Source organism: Aulostomus chinensis, chromosome 7 (assembly GCF_037954235.1).
Source record: "Aulostomus chinensis isolate RoL2024-O1b breed Wild chromosome 7, RoL_Achi_v1.0, whole genome shotgun sequence".
NCBI lineage: Eukaryota > Metazoa > Chordata > Actinopteri > Syngnathiformes > Aulostomidae > Aulostomus > Aulostomus chinensis.
The window spans coordinates 12,606,935-12,624,558 of record NC_141326.1 but is presented as its reverse complement, the minus strand read 5'-3'; the positions used below and the strand labels follow the sequence as shown (position 1 = coordinate 12,624,558).

The following is a 17,624-nucleotide window of genomic DNA, read 5'->3' as shown; positions in this document are numbered from 1 at the left end:
GTGATGGAAGACTTTGCAACTCACATTCCAAACATCTGCAGTGAAATAAACGGCAAAGGTCAAGGTGTCGCTTTGTATCATGATGTCGGGTCCTGCATCCTGTGTGAGGTGCCCAGGAACACACATGCAGTTTTCAGCATACATCCCTGTGCAGGCCAACTGGTCAAGCCAACAACAACAAGCCTGCAGAGTTCAAATAGTCCTTAATTAGGCTGCACAGATTTTTTCCCCCATTTTCCTCCTGCAGCTCTACTGAAATGCCTGATAGGATTATGACTGGAGTGTGTGTGTGCGTGTGTGTGTGTGTCCTTGGAGGGGTTCAGCTGAGCAGTCATGGGAGAAGCTTGAGCACTACGGCCAAAGGAATACCGACATAACACTCAAACAGTCCCACGCTAGCAGCAGCCTGGCAGGAAAGCACCAGGCAGAGTCCCCATCACATCAGTTGACCTCTGCATTTGGAGAGCATCACCTCCCACTCCTCCCCAGTCTGATACCTGATGAGCTCAGTAATGAAATCGAGATACCCTCAATCACTTTTAACCAACACATGTAAATACAAACCTTCCTTACTTCCTGGTCCGATGTAGACCACTAGACAAAGTGGACCTTCAAAATTAACAATTTGTTTGCCTAGAAAGTCCCTCAGTTGATGGAGAAGTATTATAATTTCCTTCTTGATGATGCTGGAAAGGAAGTTCTCCATCTCAGAGTTATGAGTTTAGGAGAGGAGCATTTAATTGCTTGCAAATGTAGACCGAGACTTCCACAATGGCTGGAGTAACCCTAGAATTTCTAAAAAGAGTAAAGGAAATGACGTTTTTAACTACGTGCAGTAAGTACTCGTCAGATGATATTTCTGGAAGATTCACATTAATCTCGCAAATAATTTAGCATTCACAGTATCAGTCAAAATAATTGTGATTTGATTTTTTTTTCAAAGTGGTGTAGCCAAAATACAAAGTCAAAACCCCAAACACACTAAACACAATACAGTTCCAACAGTTTTAGCTTCATTAGAATTTCACGGGTTCATGTAAAAGATCTGATTTCTCATGAGAACAACAAAAAAAAAAGGTTTCAATGTGTGTCAACAGGGACTTTACTTTTGTCGAGAAAATCCAGGTGTGTCACAGCAGCATGCTGAATAACAGCAGGATTACTGCACAAGTAAGTCTGGGACTGGTCATAATGAATGGATGCAATAAAATGAAAGTAAAAAATACAGGTGCTGCATTTATATTTTCATACCTCAGCACCTGAGAAAGTTGTAAGCCAGAGTGTGTTGTGTTTAGCAGGCGTAGTTGGCTGCTACGGGTCATTGAGCATCCTTGTCTGTTGCAGAAGATGTTGTTGTTAGCCACCAGTAGCCATTAGCGTCAAACTGAATGTACGTAGCTGGCTCTGTCAGCATTCTGGAGTCACAGAGAAATGATGCAGCAGTGAAAAAACTTCTCTCTGAGCTCAAAGCACCTTGAAAGTGACAAAGCCACATCCACTTTTTGGGTGAAGTATCATGTTATCTCCAGTGTGTGACTCGGCAGCAGTACTGGGTGTTAATTTACTCCCCTTTCCTTCAGCTGTGATGTACATGACACTGGTGTGGACCAAACAGTGTAAACACACCTATCACCTATCTGGCATGGTAAATGAAACTGCTACACTTTTAAATACTTCTACTTTAACTCACATGCAAACACTTTCACTTAGATCTTTGCAGGACTTGTACCTGATATTTTAAGTGAAAGGAGGACACATTTCATTCATTCCTTCTCTAATTGGAATATAATGCTTTATCTAACGCTAACCAACTGAATCACTCCACATCCCCACCCAAACACACACACACACACACACACACACACACACACACACACACACACACACACACACAAGTTATTTGAAGTTGAAGCCAAGCGGATCCTCTCTCAAAATGAAATATCAGGTCTCAATAGCTGGAGGCCTTGAAGCATTATTCTCACGATTACAGATATGGAATCTGGAGGAGCCGGGACAAGTATAATGTTTCTCTCACACTCATGCAGCACAACACACACACACACACACACACACACACAAAAGTGGAACACCAAGTCATGCAGCATAACACACACAGGTTTAAGCCTGAAACTAAATCACAGGAAAACCCTTGGATGTGCGCAAGCAAGTGTGCGTCACAGCAAGTGCACGCTGCTCAATGATTGCAGGATAGCACCTGGCCACTTTACTTAGTGACTGTTACACACACACACACACACACACACACACACACACACACACTTTTAGTCCTAGAGTGTCCCAGAGGGAGTCTCAGATACCTAAAAATTTGGCAGTACAGTAGCCTCTCAATTACTATTAAACTACATACACACACACACACACACACACACACACACACACACAAAATCAAGCTTGCACATACCCAGAGCTGTGTCATACCATCTCATCTGCCCCAAAATAAAACATTTCCAAAACATTATTCCTGTTTTCTGGACAGAAACAAGACTTAGCAATGAGAACGATAGCTGGATCATCATCTCAGGCGCTGTTGGCCTACATCTGTCTGGCTCTGATGACCAGACATGATGTACTGAAACTCCCACTGACCCCCAAGGTCAAGGGAACAGCACACACTCATACACACACAGCTAGCCGGTTATGGGAAAGATCGTGACCCGCGGAAGTTCTGCTGGACAAAAACATATCTGGCAGAGAGCCATCTTGGTAAAGGAAGTGGTTAATTTGAAGTCTTTCCACAATTTGTACATTTGTGTGCAAGTGTGTGAGTGTATTTCCAAGTGTGTTTTCAGCTGAGTTGGACCACACACACACACACACCACAAAGATGGTTCTATTCGTGTTTGCTTTTTAATTAATGAATGTTGTGTGACCCAAGTGCTGATTTGCTGGTCATGACTCCTCAGGGCCTCGGGGTGCACTAAACATAGCTGAGCGTTCTTATTAGCGCTGAGCTGTTATACTCTGAGCACTGACGGGTCGTCTTGTAGTTCTTGTTGAGTCAGCAGCTTCATGTGTCCACTCTGGTGGTGTAACATGAAATACAAGTACCTTTCACACAGTAACAAGATGCCAACAACAAGGATATTTCAATCTATGTTAAGGATACTGTCTTCTAAGGGGCTGATGTCAGTGGAGGCTAACAGGTGGCTAACAGGTTGAAGCAGAAAGGTGTGTTTGAGATCTGACGAGTTTGGTTACTAAGATGAAGCGGTCCTGGCTGTCATCTGCTCCCACCAACCCTTTAAGTGAATCTCTCCATGTAATGTCAGAGGTCAAGCTGAGTAGATGCCTGCGCTGCAAAAACTCCAGCTGCAGCTAATTTTAAGAGTTTCGCCAGCAGAGTGGAACAGGGGCAGGATGAGGAAGTTGCTGCCGAGACCGAGCAATGCGACAACCAGGTCTGGGTGACACGTCTAGATTAGAAGGGAATGATCAGTTTTGCAGGCCTGGCGCGTTAGCTGCAGCTTTGCCAATGCAGTGAACAGTTAACTAGATTTCTATAGGGTGAGAATACGTGTTAGAGAGAGAGATGGATGCCACGTGATGTCACCCCAGCAACGTGTTCCAGCCAAACATACAGTAAGACAATGGTGCGCAAAAAGCTTTCGCAGGTGCGTTTGTGTTGTCTTAACTTCACACAGACAACATTCTCAACAATAATTGTAATGTTGAAAAGCAACACATCTGACCTGAGGAAAACATCTGGTCAAACACAACATGCTTCACAAGGCTGTAGCTTATGATAGCAGCACACTCATGGAAGGGGAAAAGTTGAAGGACGGCTAAAAATCTATCCTGCTACATTCACATACTGGCGGGGGAAGTACAACTCCATTGGAAATCTCACACCAACATAAAGTCTCCTATATACTCAGCCTACAGTCTGATTTACCATCAGACACTGATCAAGAGTCATGTGATACCTTCCAGTAAGATTGCACTGCTTATTTAGATATTCTTCCTAATCCAGCATACATCTGGATATAAGTCACACTGTGCAGTGACATACTCAGTTCCACGTCTATGAATAGCATGTTAGCATGCATTTCAGATCACAGTCCAAGACTTTGACAGGGATAATTCTGATTATCTGCAGGGCTGGAAGCAGGGGCTGTGCTTAATGACTTAGCGTCGGCATGTTGTGTGGCTAATGTTGCTACTCCTGCAGGCCTGGTGCACTGGAGCTAATCAGGTTGCTGGTCTTACATGCAATAGGTAAGTTTTGAGTTCAAAAGCGATTATTGTGGTCATTTTCATGGTAGAAGTGCAGAAGGCAGAGCAGTGAGATCAAGTCTGTGTGAGCCCACCAATCAGTGAGGTGGGGCTTTAAGAGACAGGAGGGTAAATAAAGTGGTGCAGGAAGGAGTCCTAAAAAGTAAGTTAGCGCTGTTAAATCAGGTTCCCTCCTCCCAGAGTCAACAGGGTCTTCGAACGAGTCTTCGGTTAAATACCACACATGAATTTTGAAGCCTTACATTAGTGTACGTACATTAGTGTCCAAGACAGTGGTTGATAACAAGTGGCTACACAAGACAGCAGGGGACTTGATGACATTAGTCATCATAACACTAAAAAGAGAAGAAGTTACAAGCTAATAGTGGTGAAGTTAAAGTCATGCTTTCGCAGTGTAGTTTGTTCACAGTATAACATTAGCTTTGTACTTCTGGTGAATGAATTCTGCACTTAAAAAAAATCATAATCAGAAACTTGTGTTCACCACGGGTCTTATTTTTTGTCAATAATTCCAAATCCAACATAAAAAAAATCCCATTAACTCTTGGTGGAGGGAACCCATGGGGATGCTAGCTTGCTAGCATACAAAAATATGTTATCCCCGGGGTGCTCCATAGAGGCGCTGCAGGAACAGGCAGTGGTGTTTTGTTTTTGTTTTTTTAAGCATTAAAGCATGTAACCCTATCCAAGCAGACACAACATAACCATAAGCCTGAAATCAGCATTTAGGGCCTCTTTAACAGGTTCTGGCTTTGTCAACAGTGATTCCAGCAGTTATAAATACCACGTAGAGTTCTGGGCCTACAGATTGACGTTTTTCCCACAATCGCACTTTTCCATCTGACCTAAGAATGAAAGCACTGGTGATGAACAACCTTTAGCTGAACTGAAAATAATAAACATAAATCAGAAACAGATAGCTGTTGGATTCTCCACTGGAAAGTTGGACATCCCTCAGTGACAGATCATCAACCACAACCATAAAATATTGTTTTTTATGTCTGAATACTGATTTCTGACAGGATGTCTGAGAGGACATCTTAAGTTTTATTAACAATCATTTATATTGAACAAAGCTAAGTTCAGGACGGCGTTGAACTCTGAATGCACTGTCAAAGGACAAAACAAAACTTGAGCAGTGTCAAGTCAATAGCCTGTTTATGAGGGAGTGTGTATGAGTGTGTGAATGTCTGAGTGGGGGATCAAAGCTGAGTCAACAAGTTCTTGCCCAGACAGATGCCAAGAGAGGAAAAACACCAAGGGACAAGAGGAAGGGAGGGAGAGGGAGGGAGTCAGATGGACACAGAGCAGATGCTTTAGTAATGAAATCTGTGGAATTTAAATCTGACCATGGTGAGAGTGGACAGAGCCAGGAGACATGCAGCTCCTGAATGTGATGCTGATTGGCTCCAGCAGCAGCGAGTTTCTCTGAAAAACGGCAACTATGAACAGCTGGAGTGTCAGAGCACTGATGTGTGGACGTGTTGCCTTCTTGTGAGAAATGCCACCGAAAAGTCTGCTGAACAAAGGAACCATCACAAGACGAAGCCTTTTCAAAGGTGGGGGAATACGCTACGCTAGCAGTGGTAGCTGCCGCCGCCTGGGATTAATAACTCTTGGTAGCAGTTTCTGCACTTTTGAAATACATGATGTGACAAAGATGGTGACGTTCTTGACTCCTGTTACTTTTGCATTCAAATGATAATATTTTCTTTACATTTTTCCTCGTTCCTCCTGAGAAAAACTACAAGCGTTTTCTGTCAAGAGGAACGAAGCATGGAGGCATGGTGACATATATTGTTTCACAACACAATAAGAACGTCAACTTAAAGCTACTGCCTGTTTTGGCCTGAAAGAGCTAACGCCGCTGGCTTCAGTCAGATAATGAACCGAGGAGAACCACAGAGGTCCAGACACTATCAGATGAGTAAAAGTCACTGTCAGCATTGCAAAACTGCTCTTTTTTCCCCTTGCTGCTGAAACTGCCTCCATCCCCGTTATTTTTCCGTTAGAGAAAAATCAGGAAAGATCATTATTTAAAAAAAACACACATCCAAAGTGCTCAACTGCCCCAAAATCACATGACTGGGGTCTTTCCGGAGGGGAAGCTTATGAGTGAATATCTATGAACCACATCAGACTGGTCCACGGCTGAGGATGCCCACACCCACACTTACAACATGCAGATAAACTCCTCATCAGCTATAGTTATGTTAATCGCTGGGTGGGAGACCACAGCACAATGGAGAGGACAAGAAGAAAGATATAAAGAAAATACAGAGCAGGGACCTGAATGGATGTGAGTGTGTGTGTGTGTGTGTGTGTGTCTTTGTGTACTGATATGTGCAATTGAGTAAAACAGCATGTCCTGTAAAGTAAGATTTTAAAATGCCTCCTAAAAAAATGAATTTCACTTCTGACATTTTTACCTGAGTCATAGTTGCCATATTTTAGTTAGTTAGTATAATCAATCCATCCATTGTCTATACCGCTTATCCTTTAAGGGTCGTGAGAGGGGGTTAAAGTCTATCCCAGCTGACATTGGGTGAGAGGCGGGGTTCACCCTGAACGGGTTGTCAGTCCATTGCAGGACCATCAGGAGCAATTAGGAGCTCAGTATTTTGCTCAAGGATACCTGGACATGGTCACCAGGGGAAGTGAGGATCAAACCAGCGATCCCTCGATTGCTAGACGGCCACTCCACCTCTGAGCCATGCTGCCCATATAAATAAAAAAGCCATCAGGTCCCAGAAAATTCTGAGCCATGCCACCCCCTATAATATTATGAAAAGATTTAAATGTTGAGAGCTGAATTTGGTGAAACAAAAAAAAATTAAAAATAATTATTACATCCATCCATCCATTTTCTAACTCTTATCCTGTTAAGGGTCGCGGGGGGGTGGAGCCTATCCTAGCAGCTTTCGGGCGAGAGGCAGAGTTCACCCTGGACAGGTCACCAGTCCATCACAGGACCAACACATAGAGACAGACAACCATTCACACTCACAGCCACACCTACGGTCAATTTAGAGTATCAATCAGCCTCGTCCCCTCTTGATGTCTTTGGACTGTGGGAGGAAGCTGGAGTACCAGAGAGAACCCACACAGGAACAGGGAGAACATGGAGACTCCACACAGAAAGATCCTGTGCTGGAGCCGGGACTCAAACCCAGAACCTTCTTGCTGTGAGGCGACAGTGCTGACCACTGCACCACCGTGCCGCCACTAATTAATTACATAATTAATCAAATACATCATTATAAAAAAAATCTTGTTAATGAAAAAGGCTATTTCTGTATTCCTACATTTGCTATTCGTGCATTTTTATATTTATTTCCATTTTTCCAAAAATATCAATATTTTCCACATGAAATCATCATTTCTGTATTTCTTTTGATGATTTGTATTAATGCTTGCGTCATGACTTGTCCTGTACATTCTAACAGGCAGTGGTATGTAAACAGCTCTCGGGTTCCACTGGGTCCCTCTTTATGTTCCATCTGTCACACAGAAGGTCACCTGAGACCCTGCAGCCATGTTTCAACCCTGCAGCTACGGTACAAGGTCACGTTAAGAGGTCAAATGTATTCCTCACGCTGCGTTCACTCACCACTAACATGCTGCTATGTCACTTGTGTTTGCTGCATTAGCTAGTTTGCTAGCTGCGCCCTTGTTAGCAGAGTGGAAGCTAATGTGGCTCATAGAACTTCACGAACAGTAACACCACATGTGCTCACTCCAAAGACTTCCAGTTGTCACATTTATGAAAGGTACATGTTTAAAGTCTGGTCGCCCACCAGACTTGTTGGAGGCGTCTGCACAACATATTCAATAAATTTAGAAACAAAAAAAAACCAAAAAAAAACCAATTGACTGTATCGTTGAATATTGTGCACGTAAGAGTTTTAACATCATCTTCAGTCTGAACAATTAGTACATGCAGGATCACCATGGCGACCATCAAAAGTGTTTCTCTAGCAACTCTCTGGTAAAGTGAAGCTTTGCATACTCGCACTGAAAACAACAACCGGAAGGCAGGCTGAGGGCATTTAGGAGCAAGACCTCTCTGAGGTTATGATACAGTCACATCCTATTTCCACTTTCATGTCCGCACTTGAACTCCAGTCAGGCGCAACACTCATCTTGTGTGAGTGACACAGACAAACACTGAGGAATCTCGTAAGACTCCAGCACACTGATCAGTGTCCTCATACCTGCCACATGTCTCAGAAAATCAGTTTTTGAAATGCTGAAAGGTGAGAAATAAAAATTCAGGAGATTTAACAGGGCTTTTTCATCAGCACTCACTCCAGTGTTGTTTAGTAGGGTTGGATGTCAACACAAGCAGGTACTTTACCGACCTCCATATTACAGTTACAACTGCATGTGTGGTCTTGTTTCTGATGGTATGATTCATGAAAGAAACTAGTTGAACCAATAACAGAACATGCTAACTTTTGGTCAAACACCAGACCATCCACTACCATTCCTTATGCTAAGCTAACTAGTGATTAGCTGGTCTTTGTGGGTCTCAGCTCCCCGTTGAGACACATAGGACAGAAGGATATCAGTCTGTACTGTCTGGCTCTGGAGAAGATGGACAATAAATGTATGTCTCTAAAAGTTTAAGAACAAGGAAGACCAGATTTGCATCTCGCCTGGTTTATTGGATTCAAATGGTTCAACCCTCCAAACGGCCAAAAGTCAAATCAATGAAAATCTCTCGTCACCAAATCAGAGGACAAGCGAAAGTCATGACAAATCTCTCCCATCTAATGCAGACAACACAAGCTACAACTCTCATGTATGTAAGTTTAGCTTAGCTGTTATAACGACCCCCCCCCCCCCCAACACACACACACACACAGATTTCTTACTGCTTACCTCATTAAATTGCTACAGCTGTCTTCGTCGTAGTCTGGACGGGGCTGAAAGAGAGAAAAGGTTGCATTTACAAATCCACTCCATCAGTTTTTAAACGTCTATGCTTATCTGAGCAGTCTTTACCTACAACTTCCAAACTCTTGGCTACAACATAAAGGGAAGAAAAGGCTATACATTTAGTAAGTACAGTCTAATGTCTTTCCTGTTCATGTACTATGGGCAGAGGCAGAATCACCACAGAGACGAGCCTGTTTTTATGAGGACAAGAAACACAAGTACATTCTGATGAGCCTCACTGGAACTAAATGATTTCCAAGAAAACAAAGACATGAAGCTTTACACAGTGTTGACTCAGTGGAGACAATATAATCGCAGAAGAATCCCACTGCTTGATCAACCAGTTGGAGTTTGCCCCTGAAACTGATAATACTCACTGACAGTTCCAGTTCTTTCAGAAGTAGTCCAAGAACAAAAGAATTGCCTTTCCTCACCTTCACTTATACTTCAACAAATGTTCAAGAACAGATACTAATTCTTCAAATTACCCTTCAATGTGAAGCACTCACAAAATAGTTCCCACACTGTCTCCTTGAAAACCTTGCAAACTTTCTCATCTGATTTAACAGATTGGTCAGGAATAAGATAACGTTATCAAAATCCAACAGAGAGTCAACCCCAAGCGGGGTTAAAGATTCCTTTTGTGGATTTATCCAATCACACGGCTGGTGTCTTTAACTCATAAGGTCACTTTGTTGATTATCACCTTCAGCACAAAGGTTGTACTAAAAAGCACAGGGGAGTGTCCAAGCATCTGGTCAACACCAATAAAACCAGTAAAGCTGTAAAAGGAGACATTTAGTAACAAGGCTTAAAGGAACAAATCAGCTCCGTCAAAAGTCATCCAATAGATCAGGTCCAGGATCTCACTTTATTCAGGAATTGCCCTCCTCATCACTCCTTACAAAGTCGCCCACAGTTGATAGCAGCAGCCACTCTTCAACAAACATTTGGCTCTGCTGGCCCTGTGTGGGGCAGCGTCAAATCCCTGTGCCTCATCAAGAAAGCAGTTCTAACTATGCATCTGATTCTATATGTACATTGTCCAATAATATTTAACTGCCATTACACCAGTACTTCTCAAATAGTGGGGGGGTTGCTGGAGGGGCATGAGAGGCAGGGGGCATTCAGCATTAGTGTCTTTATTCATGCTTGAACTATAAACTAGCCTCCAGTCAGTAGGTGGAAGTAGTGCCCAAACTAATCAACAGGCTGCCTGTTCAACCCAGTAGCAGAAGTACACAGCACCGGTACACTGGTGTACCGAAGAGGTGCCAGAGGAAAGGAAAGCAAGTGATGGTAAGCGGGAGAAAAAGAGCAGGAACTACGACAAAGCCTACACAGCCCTCGGGTTTACCGTGAATGCGGTCGGAAATTAGGAAGACCTGTGTGTGTTTTATGCTGAAAAACCAAACAAATTAAGACGGCACCTGGAGACCTTCCACCCCGGTTATGTCAATAAGTCACTGGACTTTTTTCATGGAAACTGCGATGAGCATCGCCAACAGGCCGGTCTTTTTGTGTGCGCGGCATCAGTAAATTAAAAAACACTGTTAGCCTCAAACAAAGTTGCCCACGAGTCTTCTGGCTAGACAATGTGTTCAGGGAAAGTAAATGCAAATATGATACACTTTTCATCCCTGATAAGGTAAAATATAAGCAATGTTGTTGCAGTTTGCACACAAAAAAACAAATGTTCAAAAGTCATACACAATAAATACACAAAAATACACTCTTCTGTCTTCTGGGGCATGACAGAAAATAACAGAACCACGGCATTACACAATGAAGTTATACACAAGTCTGGTGACATTAATGCAGGCAAAGAGGAGAAGAGTGTATTTGATGACCTTGGATGGAGTTATGCTAACTTGTCCATCCACGAGCATTCATTGTGCTCTGCTAACTCGCAGTCAGTTGGACACTGTGGGTCTCACCTCCCTAATGCACAGACAACAGAGAGAAGCGTATCAATCATCTTCTCTGGATCTGGCGAATGAACATACTTTCTGAAAATGTGGCACGTTCCTTTAAATTATTTTTCATCGGCAGAATGAGAGACAGCGTCGTTAAAGTTTGCCTTCTAAATCTATATTGGCTGCGTTCTCTGACTTCAGCTGTGGTCTGACATGCATGTTGCGTGGCACCAATCCCACTACAAGGTGGCAAAAATGGCTACAACTATAACTCCTGCTACACATTTAGCCTTCATTGATGGTTTTGCCCTGATTCCCTGCAGACGCCAGACGTTCACACCTGCACAGCCGTTAATCCCGAGCATGAGCGCTCGCACCACTTCCTGCATCTTACACGGCCTCTTTTGCAGGTGGTCTTGCGTTGTCTGTGCATTTAGTTCTGTAAATGTGTGAAATGTCTTTAAAAAGGCTCACAAAGATGTCAGGTACTTTCATGACGAAATGCGCACGTCAGAAACAGTTAAATTTAGTATTGAGGCTTGTTAAGTGACGGTGTGTTACTCAATAAATATTTGAAAGCGAATATAAACCCCAGGACACAAGATGTCAAGGGGATCACTCCGATATTAGATAGCCTACCAAATGCTGACTTTTCACCACCGACGTCTCTGAGATGTGATGTGCCTTGGCCCCTTCCAACGCCATACGTTTGCTTGCGCTGAGATCGGCTTAAGTGGTGCATGCGAGTCCTGAAATCAAACCCCTAATCCTCATAGTATTAGCACCACACACTGCAGGAGTCTGGGACTGGATTAAGCCTACAATTTACCAACAGTTGTTACGACACAACACTTCACACCTCCACACACACCACAAATGGATGACCCAGCCGATGCACGGCTAAGAGCATCTTGAATGAAGCAGCCTAAGGTTTCAGCTTGATCAACAGAAATTAGGTCGAACATCAGTAAAGACGGATAGTCGCCTCGTAGGCTGCTGGCAAGTAAGAGGCCTGATGGCAGTGGCTGATGGGAAAGACGGGTGTATTAATTATTATTCATTGATGCTCAAAGTGCTTTTATAATTTTTCTTTTCTTAAATACATCAGTGTTACCCCACAGCAAAGTTTGTTGATTCTTCAGTGTATAAATACAGAAGTCCTCAACGGATTTCAGTACCTGATCATGATCCAAGACCTCTATGGGCTATTATTTCAGTGTGATAGTGTACAGTAGATGCAGCTGTTGCTACCATTCTCTAAATCCTTACTCTAACCCATTCAAATACTGGAGGTTCTGATGAGGAAAAAAGGAATTTTTTCAGAATGAATCGGAGATATAATATGAAGCTGCAGGATTTGGACCCATTTGTCCCCAGAGAGTCTGCAGGATAGTGAGTGTTAAACCCTAGAATGGCTGGGTTCAGTATGTTTGAAGTGGAAAAAATCGATGACAACACACTCTTTAAACACAGCAGGTAGCTTGATAATGCTAACGTCAACAATCAGACGAAAGCACGATTTCTTTAACGTTGCATTCGAGTGAGACCAGTCGGAGGCCAGTCAAACTCTACATCAATGGCAACGATCAAACTCCCACATTTGAAGGGTCCTGATCCGAGACCCTGCCCAGTTCCACTGTTCACCCACAGCAGTAAAGTGAAGGCGGGTCTCTTTTAAGGCCTTATTAACCCTTTCAGTTCAGATCCTTGGTCACTTATCCATCAAAATATGCCAAAAGAAAATGAACAGCACCCACGACTCCAAAAACTTGAAGTAAGCCTGTTTTCATTTTTTTGTGTCCGCAATGCAACAAGCAGTATTGACACGTGGTGTTTTGTTTTGTTCCTGTAAAAAAAAACACATGCTTCCATGAGCACATAGCCTCCAAATTCAACCAGTAAGTTCATGACGTCCACCCCATAGGGCTGTCAAACAATCTTTAAACTTTAACGTCACATAAACACGTCTACCAGCTAGGTTAACATTAATTGGCTAACTAGGCTGTTTGCAAACTCAAACTATATTTTCATTCCAAAAATGTCATAGTTAAGACACCAGCTGGCTTCAGTGTATGGGTTTGAACAATTTGGTTGATTATGATTACAAATCCTAGTATTCCACCAGTATAAACCACTCTGGGGACACCCGCTTCTCAGCGATTCAATCGTATTCCTCTAAATACAGTTTCTCACATTTCACAGCGTTAGTACACATCATCAGGCAGCTTTTTATCTGAATACTCGTGTACGCGTGACCCTACGCGGCAGATTAAAAGCTGTGTGGAGCTGCAGAGACTGGTGATATCACATGATTTCACAATGACACACGAGCATTTTCTGTTGTTCTACCTTCTTGGGTCCGGCTCAAGACTCAGCTGGTTTTCCTTGTATGAAACTTTTTTCATTCAAACATCCGACAGTCCACATTTTGGGCGTGAGCTGGCAAATCTCTAGAACAAACCATCTGACACACACTGCAGCTCAACTTGGCCTTTCCCTTCTGACAGCAGCCCATCTGGTGGACCAGTGACAGCGACACTCGGCTCCCTGGTGTATTTTTGTCTGGCGGTCTCTCCCCCCAGGCTGATATGAGCAGTGACACCCCCTTATAAGTCAACCTCTCATTCCAGGAAGTGACAGCTTGTGCCATGGCTTCATTTTTTTATTTTTTTTTTTGCTGTTGTGGTTTTTTTTTTTTTTTTATGCCTCACGGGCAACGTGACAGAGATAAGCTGGAAAAAGCCAAGACGAAAATGTTCTAAGATTAACATCTCCAGTGTGAAATGAAGTGAAGATGAGAATGTTAGAAATTCCACAAATTCCAGATTCAACTGTTTTACTAGTTTAGATTTACAAGCACAGAACGAGTCTCCAGCAACACACACACACGACAAGAAGCTCTATGATTCATGTTGAAAGCTTGAGCAGGAATCAATTCTTTCCAGCATCCAAAGAGCCTGCACTGGTTTGTAAGCCTCACACTATTTCCATTTATGTCATTAACACACAATAGATTCTTCATCATATTAATGTTTCCCACCAATGAGCCGATTCCTGATGTTTTACGAGCGAAAAATAACAGCAGGCAGTTTGAGCAGTGAACGTGGTTGAAGTTTGGTTGCAGACTTGAAAATACAAGAGTTTGAAGCTTTTCTGTCACTTTTCTCTTGAACTGTTGAGCAGATGAATGAAGCGGTTTGATCACGCTGCTCTGGCAAATTGTGAGCATTTTTAACATTTCCTTGACATTTATAGATTAAATTAATTAATCTTGAAAATAATCAGCAGGTTAACTCATTGTTTGCTGCCCTATTTCAGTGAGGCACTGATGTACATGCCGTTAAGACAAGAGCATCAGTTCCATGTGGAACTGACTAAGCCTGGTATCTGTGTGGTACTGAGCCATCCCTACTGGTTCCTGCAGCTGGTTCAGTCAGACTGGTCCAAGTCCAGGACCTCTAACCATGAGCTGATCCAGCTCCCGTTCAGCAACCGTAAGCTACTTGTAACAATTACACTATGTAACACTTATTTACCTCAAATCCACAAATCCCTGTAAATGAAGTCTCAGTGACAACAGTCAGCAGAACCGTTCTGCGGGATCAGCAAACAGCCTGCTGGCAGCGTCCTGGAGAACCAGAGGGAGGCCCTCATTAGTCAGCCCCGATGAAGACGGATCTGTGAAACTAGTCAAGTGCAAGACGAGGGGAAGTTTATCCTCCTGCTGCAACACGAGTCCTCAACAACTGGACGTCAAGGGAAGAGAGCTCCTTCACACAGGACTGGGTTTCACCACTAAATACAGCAGCGCTGCACCGCCGCGGCCTTCTTGCTGCTGACATCATCGTCTACTGATGTCTTTATCAGCGTGAAAAACAAAAGTTTCGATGATATTCACATGCTGGAAAACGCATGTGAATATCGCAAATTTGACAAACTTATTTAATTCATTCCAAAACATTTGGAAAAGCCCAGAGATTATTTTTTACCCCCACCCATCCATGAGCAAAAAAGAAGTAACTTGAACAAAACGCCTAATATACGTCACCAACCAGTATGTTGAATAACAACAGTATTTCCTGGTGTATCTATGGCATTAGTGTGGATCCAAGTCAGGAAGAAGCTTTTCTTCTTCTCCTTCATCCACGGAGCACCGGGGACGAGTGAGAGAAGAGGAGGTTTCTGCAGTCGTCTGATAAAAGTGGAACTCACCGTCAAGTTGAAGACTTGTGACGTCACAACTAGTCTGAACCCCACATGGTCAGAGCAGGTCACGGTGGAGGCTTCTGTTAGAATTCTGACGCGGTCGGGGGGGGCGAAGCTATCTTAGAACCGAGTGATTATTCAATTCATGCAGAGGATTGATCGTGAGTGAGTCTTTTCATGAAGTGGTGCGACTCAGCTGATTCAGCTTGGTAATTAAAGAGTCTAAAATGAGGCGGGAAAAAAGGTTGTTCTATCGTTTCGGTCAGCCAGTCGGATGTCTGGAATCTGTGCTGCTCCTGCAGATGTACGGTTATAAGGGTTTTCCCGGTGAGGAGCCCTGTGTGTGGCCTGCTGCGTTCACCTGTTGCGCCTCTCCTCCTCTGCTCTGCTCGCAGTAACCGGCTCAGTAATTCTCGGCAGCGCTCATATAAAAATAAAGTAAATAACAACAGTGTAAAGTGTAAAGTATTTGTCCTAACATTGCCCGTCACGTACGAAGAACGTCAAAGTAACATTCCTGATCAGCGCTCAGTCGTGCTCTCACGCTCTCACACCGCGCGGCTGCCGCTACTCACCCCGGAGGGTCCATCCAATAATCCCGCCGCTCTCCTTCGGTTTCCCCCCCCCCTCGCCCCTCGGTGAGTGGTGGGCGGTGGAAGTTCTCCTCACAGTTCTCCTCTCGTTTTTTTTGTTTGTTTTTTTTTCCCCACTGAGAAAGTTCCCAGCTCCTCCTCACATGATAGTTGTCGCAGTTGTACTGCGGTTCCCCGCGTCCTGCACCAGCCGAGTTTAGAGCCTGTCTCCGCGAAGGAAACTCCATTTCCGGTTAGGTAATTCCACCAAAATAAAAGACTGCTTTGCCTCGCGTTAATAACTATAACTCACTGTTTATCAATTTAAAAGTTAAAACCAGCAGATACATTTCTATTGCTAAACATATACAACTGGAATGCATTAGCCTCTAATGAAGCTGCGCCAGAGGTACGTATCTTTACCTAAGTACACTGCTTAAGGGTGTCCAGGTGTCTACTTCAGTATTTGCAAGTCTGGAGACTTTGCTTAACTCCACTGTGTTTATCTGAACCCATCAGTCTCTCTGAAGAGAAATATTTATCATGGAAAACCCGGTGTAGATGATGTACTTATACCAGTTATAGCAACCTGGTAACCTCAAAAGGACCCTCAAATCCACACCACCTGACGTTCAGAGGTCCAAGGGTTGAACACTCCTGACAGGAGGAAGAACGTGAACTTTTACTTTTGGTACGTCAGTAAAAAATAATATCACATACTAAGATTTGGAACTTAGACATTTACTTTTACCATAGTAATATTTCATCTGGGTAGTTCTACTTTTACTTAAGTGGAGGGACTACTTTATGTACTTCTTCCACCAAGAATATGAGTCCCTAAAGTTGTTGGGGTTTGAAAATTTGTTCTTGTTTCCTGGACTTCCAAGTTGCCCCTAACTAAGCCTCACTGATATTATTGTTGAGGATGTCTTCATGTGCACAAGATCAAGCATCTGAGCCCAAAAAATGGCTTATTAAAGATCTTTAATTTACCTTTGCTATCCTTAGGAATTCAAAAGTAAACTGTAACATTTTTGTTTTTATTTTATTTGTTGATATGAAAAATGTTTTCGCAGAAGTTTTTGGTCATTAAATTGTCTGGTCAGGCTGGTTTTGAGAGTTTAGTACTTGTCCCACTCATTTCTTCGCTCATCGCCCATTATCTGCTAAATTGATTCACTTTCTTTCAAAAACACCAGAATGAATTAGCAAACTAAATGAAATTGGAACGAAATTCACTCACAAAAGGACAATTAAACAAAATGATCAGAACAAACAGTTTCGGCACAGTTCCTGAATCGGTGAATACCATCCCACACAGCAGACTGCAGCTTGATACGGGACTTTAGCGGCTGCGTTTACTCTCAGGTTATCACTCTTGTTTTTTCTGGAAAAACCTAATAGTAAGATTTCGTACTGAAATGTGCCTCTCTCACTGAAACTTTTTCTTTTTTCATCTCATATGATGAATACAGGATGTGAGAGATCTTATAGGTTGCAGGTTCACTGGGATCCTATTTTCAAACAAATACAGCAAAAATTACATTTTACCAACAACATCAATCGTAGCAGTGGCAGCAGCTGCAGCACCGTTTGTTTGCGGTCCATAAAAAAAAAAACACTCTTAAATTACCAACTTTTAACCTGAAAGTGTATTTCCTGTACAGTTATGTCTATGTTAGTTGGCTTTGACAATGCAGCTTCCCAGTGCTTCCAAAGACATCCGGCAGCAGCA

At 43.0% G+C, this 17,624-nt stretch overlaps 1 protein-coding gene across 1 annotated transcript in view; it reads right to left on the bottom strand.

Moving 5' to 3' along the window:
* Positions 1-16,131, bottom strand: part of mical2b (microtubule associated monooxygenase, calponin and LIM domain containing 2b) — a 56,430-nt gene extending 40,299 nt beyond the window's left edge. The window contains exons 1-2 of the mRNA XM_086207942.1: positions 15,893-16,131; positions 9,139-9,182 (exon numbers count right to left, since the gene is read on the bottom strand). The gene's annotated coding sequence lies outside the window, so the exon portion shown is untranslated. The remainder of the gene's footprint in view (positions 1-9,138; positions 9,183-15,892) is intronic.
* Positions 16,132-17,624: the final 1,493 nt, after the last annotated feature.